Consider the following 5,757-nt stretch of genomic DNA (forward strand, 5'->3'; position numbering starts at 1 on the left):
CGACCGATTTGTACTTTAAATTCCAAGATGGCACACACATTTGCACAAGACCTTTGATGGAGAGATTGTCTAGTGATATTATTCGATACCTGAGAGAGAACCCACATGTTGAAACAATGTCGAATCGAACCTTTGCGAATAAAAAAAAAAGAAATATAGAAAAAAAGAAAAAAAAAAGATAGAAAAAAAAGAGAAAAAGGAATAACTACTTCAATACCCATTGTTCTTTATAGATAAAATCTTTAGATAAATGGGCAAAAGTAGATTGGCTACTCTCGTTTTGTGGCCTTTGTTACTCGAGCAATTAAGTCCGTAGGGGGATTTCAAAACCTAGTGCCCTAAGACCGTTTGGTTTGGGAGTCACTAACCTAAAGCTCGCTACAGGGGTAACATTGTTTGCCTAAGAAAACGGACAAAATAAAGTCAATTCAAAAAAAAAGAAAAAAAAAGAGGAGAGAAGAAGAATAAAAGTTTGTGAAGTTTGGCTAGATATTTGTTTCGATAGAGATTGGGTCAGTTCAAAATTGGTTAAAAAAGAGAAAGTGTTCTTAGACAATTAGGATCCATCAAAGGCCTTAAATTACTTACACTCCTTGGATTTCTAGTAAATCTTTGTGTCGATGCAAGTAGATTAGAGACAACTGTATCTTGATTATTAGTAGATGAGTCTTTAAGTCGTATTTTCCTTAAAAACGCTTTTTGTTAACACCAACGAAATTAGAGTAGAGTCGAGTAGACACTTGCTAGAATGTCTCAAAGATTTTATGGGTATATCTTCTGTTAGGTCCTATAAACTCACTATATAAGATGATATAGTGATCACAATATGTAACACAGTATGACAATATAAGAGATTGTCAACAATAAACTCTTATTCACAAAGCTTGAATGGTTACAAAAACTCTCTCAGTGATTTATATTTTATCACTAAGAGCTGCTAGGGTTCTTAACAATGTACTCGATAACTCAACTCCTATAGAGTAACCCTATTCTGTGTTTATATAGACACAGTTACAAAATCAATCTCTGATTTGATATCCTATAAATCAGCTATGTATTCTATCAATCAAAGATTGCTCCAGTTTTCTGTTTAGTTTCCATAGTCAGCAAATCACTCCTCCGCTTCTATCCTTCCTTGAAGTATATCCGCTTCTGAGCTCTTTCCACGTGTAAACTCTGACGAGTCTTGACTATGTAAACTCTGATCAGACTTTATCAAACTCTGGTCAGACTTTACTAAACTCTGATCAGCTTCCAACCTAAACTCTGATCACTCCTGTTCTAAAACAAACTTTAAGAACATTAGTAATCATCAATTATATCTAAAAATCTCCCCCAACTTGTGCATAAATATGTTATGTGCAAGTTAACAGATAATTGATGATGTCAAAACAGATAAGTCAAATGCAACAGAGTTTAGCTATATAACAGAAAACTTATTAAAACTTACAGATACTTTACTCCCTAGCTTCATAGACACCATGAGCTGTCTTTAGATATCCTTTGAGGAGTTCTCTTTCAGCTTCTTCAAGTACTTTAATCATCTGTCTCTTGATCTCTCTAAGCTCTGGATCTGAAACTCCAGTTTGATAAATTGTAGCTCTGAGATCATATATCTTATTTCTTCTCAAGTCTCTATCCAGCCTGATATTGTAAGCTTTATCAGACTCTTCATTAAATGCAAGAGTTCTGATTCCAGCTATTGTTACTATTTTTGCTAAATTTTTCTTCATCTCAACCAGCTGTCCTTTATGATTGAAGTATTTAGGAATGAAAGGTCCAGCATTTTTGTTTCCTGTAATACCCATCTTTCTTCTGATTTGATCTTTGAGCAGATTGGAGATGTGTTGGCATGACTTGTTCTTTACTTGAAATATGTGTGAGACATATCTCAATTCCTCCCAGTGTTTAGCATAGAGATCAGCTTCAATTACTCTAAACACTGTTCCATCAGACATGAAGTAGATAAGAATGTTATCTCCTCTGTCATTCTTCACCAGTTGGACTGAATCTAATTTGTCCATTCTTTCTTGCAATGCTCCAGTCTTGGGAGCACAGAGAGATGAGGGGTCTGTTGACATTGATCCTATACTCTGATCAAATTTTTCATATTTAGATCCCAGCCCTCCTTTATCTCTTCCTGCTTTACGATGAGAGATTGGTTGAATTGAGCCCTTTTCAAAGTTTATCTCAGTCATCAGACTTGGCTTTGCAAATCCTGGCAATGGAGTAGTTGTTGGTTTGAACACAGCTTGAGCCTTGTCAGAGGTTGTGTCTTTCTTTGCTTCCTTATTAACTTGAGCTGTGTCAGAGGTTAATTTTCCTTTTTGTGATTCTGCAACATGAGCTTTGTCAGAGTTTGCAGCTTCTGATTTCTTTTCCTTTACAACTTGAGCCTTGTCAGAGGTTGTAGGCTTCTTCTTAACCAATCCTTTCTCAAGGTGTTCATCTACTTTGCTTTTTCCCTTGGATGTATACTCATCTTCAGAGTATACCTTTTTGACTGATAAACTCTGATCAGCAACAGTAGCTTCCTTGATCAATATCCCTTTTTCTTTTGGCTTGGTAGTTGATTTTGCAGGCTTTTGAATTTTTCCAGAGTTTATAGCTTCAACATGTTCTTTCTTCAGCTCAGCTTCCTCTGCAGCAATCAACTCCAAATCCAATTTGGCTTCTGGATTTTCTTGTTCAAAAATCAATCTAGCAAGCTCTTCATCAGTCAATGGTTTATCTGATCCAGCCACTGGTCTGTGCTTTGATCCAGATGTGACATTATGTGTTGGAGCAGACTTTGTGCTTTGCTTAGACTGTTTTTGACTGTCAGAGTTTGAAACTCTTCCACCAATCCCTGCTTGAAATCTCTTGTGCTTTGTGAAGTCATCCACATCATCATCATCATCATTCTTCTTTCTCTTCTTTCTCTTCAGAGCTTGAGAAGTAGACTTGCATTTGACTTTAGCTACTCTCTTCCCCTTTTTGACATCATCCTCATCAGGAATCAGAATTGATGTGATCAGAGAAAGTGAAGATTGGATGGCTTCCAGCTGCTTGGACATTTTCTCTTGAGTAGACTCAATGGTGGTCATCCTCTTTTCCAGAGATTCATTTGCAGACACCAGCTTCTTAACATCATCTTTCAGAGGTAGTAGAGTCCTTTTCTTCTCCATAGTTTGAGTTTCCTTGAGACTGGCTACCTCTGTTCTGAGACCATCTATAGACTTAGATGTCTGAGCTTGAGCAGGATGAAATGTCTTTAGATAAAGAACTGTGGCCTTGAGGCTTGACATGACATCAGAGTTTGAGATTTTATTCTCAGCCATAGATAAGAATTCTTCAGCTTTAGTTGGCTCCAGAGAATGCTGGTGGCTCAGCCAGAGTTTATCCCATACTTCAGTTGGTGGATCAACCTGAAGATCTCTGGGAAGTGGCTCAGAATTTGTGTTCAGAGTTTGCAGCCTGGCATTATATTGGCTGGTAGACTCCCACTTTTGTTGTAGATGTGACAGAGGGACTTCATCATCATTTTCATCATTGTCATCATCTGAACTTTCATCATCTTTGTTAGGTCCTATAAACTCACTATATAAGATGATATAGTGATCACAATATGTAACACAGTATGACAATATAAGAGATTGAAAACAATAAACTCTTATTCACAAAGCTTGAATGGTTACAAAAACTCTCTCAGTGATTTATATTTTATCACTAAGAGCTGCTAGGGTTCTTAACAATGTACTCGATAACTCAACTCATATAGAGTAACCCTATTCTGTGTTTATATAGACACAGTTACAAAATCAATCTCTGATTTGCTATCCTATAAATCAGCTATGTATTCTATCAATCAAAGATTGCTCCAGTTTTCTGTTTAGTTTCCATAGTCAGCAAATCACTCCTCCGCTTCTATCCTTCCTTGAAGTATATCCGCTTCTGAGCTCTTTCCACGTGTAAACTCTGACGAGTCTTGACTATGTAAACTCTGATCAGACTTTATCAAACTCTGGTCAGACTTTACTAAACTCTGATCAGCTTCATCAAACTCTGATCAGCTTCCAGCTTAAACTCTGATCACTCCTGTTCTAAAACAAACTTTAAGAACATTAGTAATCATCAATTATATCTAACAATCTCCCCCAACTTGTGCATAAATATGTTATGTACAAGTTAACAGATAATTGATGATGTCAAAACAGATAAGTCAAATGCAAAAGAGTTTAGCTATATAACAGAAAACTTTTTAAAACTTACAGATACTTTACTCCCTAGCTTCATAGACACCATGAGCTGTCTTTAGATATCCTTTGAGGAGTTCTCTTTCAGCTTCTTCAAGTACTGTAATCATTTGTCTCTTGATCTCTCTCAGCTCTGGATCTGAAACTCCAGTTTGGTAAATTGCAGCTCTGAGATCATATATCTTGTTTCTCTTCAAGTCTCTATCCAGCCTGATATTGTAAGCTTTATCAGACTCTTCATTGAATGCAAGAGTCCTGATTCCAGCTATTGTTACTATTTTTGCTGAATTTTTCTTCATCTCAACCAGCTTTCCTTGATGATTAAAGTATTTAGGAATGAAAGGTCCAGCATTTTTGTTTCCTGTAATACCCATCTTTCTTCTGATTTGATCTTTGAGCAGATTGGAGATGTGTTGGCATGACTTGTTCTTTACTTGAAATATGTATGAGACATATCTCAATTCCTCCCAGTGTTTAGCATAGAGATCAGCTTCAATTACTCTAAACACTGTTCCATCAGACATGAAGTAGATAAGAATGTTATCTCCTCTGTCATTCTTCACCAGTTGGACTGAATCTAATTTGTCCATTCTTTCTTGCAATGCTCCAGTCTTGGGAGCACAGAGAGATGAGGGGTCTGTTGACATTGATCCTATACTCTGATCAAATTTTTCATATTTAGATCCCAGCCCTCCTTTATCTCTTCCTGCTTTACGATGAGAGATTGGTTGAATTGAGCCCTTTTCAAAGTTTATCTCAGTCATCAGACTAGGCTTTGCAAATCCTGGCAATGGAGTAGTTGTTGGTTTGAACACAGCTTGAGCCTTGTCAGAGGTTGTGTCTTTCTTTGCTTCCTTATTAACTTGAGCTGTGTCAGAGGTTAATTTTCCTTTTTGTGATTCTGCAACATGAGCTTTGTCAGAGATTGCAGCTTCTGATTTCTTTTCCTTTACAACTTGAGCTTTGTCAGAGGTTGTAGACTTCTTCTTATTCAATCCTTTCTCAAGGTGTTCATCTACTTTGCTTTTTCCCTTGGATGTATACTCATCTTCAGAGTATATCTTTTTGACTGGTAAACTCTGATCAGCAACAGTAGCTTCCTTGATCAATATCCCTTTTTCTTTTGGCTTGGTAGTTGATTTTGCAGGCTTTTGGATCTTTCCAGAGTTTATAGCTTCAACATGTTCTTTCTTCAGCTCAGCTTCCTCTGCAGCAATCAACTCCAAATCCAATTTGGCTTCTGGATTTTCTTGTTCAAAAATCAATCTGGCAAGCTCTTCATCAGTCAATGGTTTATCTGCTCCAGCCACTGGTCTGTGCTTTGATCCAGATGTGACATTATGTGTTGGAGCAGACTCTGTGCTTTGCTTAGACTGTTTTTGACTGTCAGAGTTTGAAACTCTTCCACCAATCCCTGCTTGAAATCTCTTGTGCTTTGTGAAGTCATCCACATCATCATCATCATCATTCTTCTTTCTCTTCAGAGCTTTGATCCAGATGTGACATTATGTGTTGGAGCAGA

This window comes from Daucus carota, chromosome 5, assembly GCF_001625215.2.
Source record: "Daucus carota subsp. sativus chromosome 5, DH1 v3.0, whole genome shotgun sequence".
In the NCBI taxonomy this organism is placed as follows: domain Eukaryota; kingdom Viridiplantae; phylum Streptophyta; class Magnoliopsida; order Apiales; family Apiaceae; genus Daucus; species Daucus carota.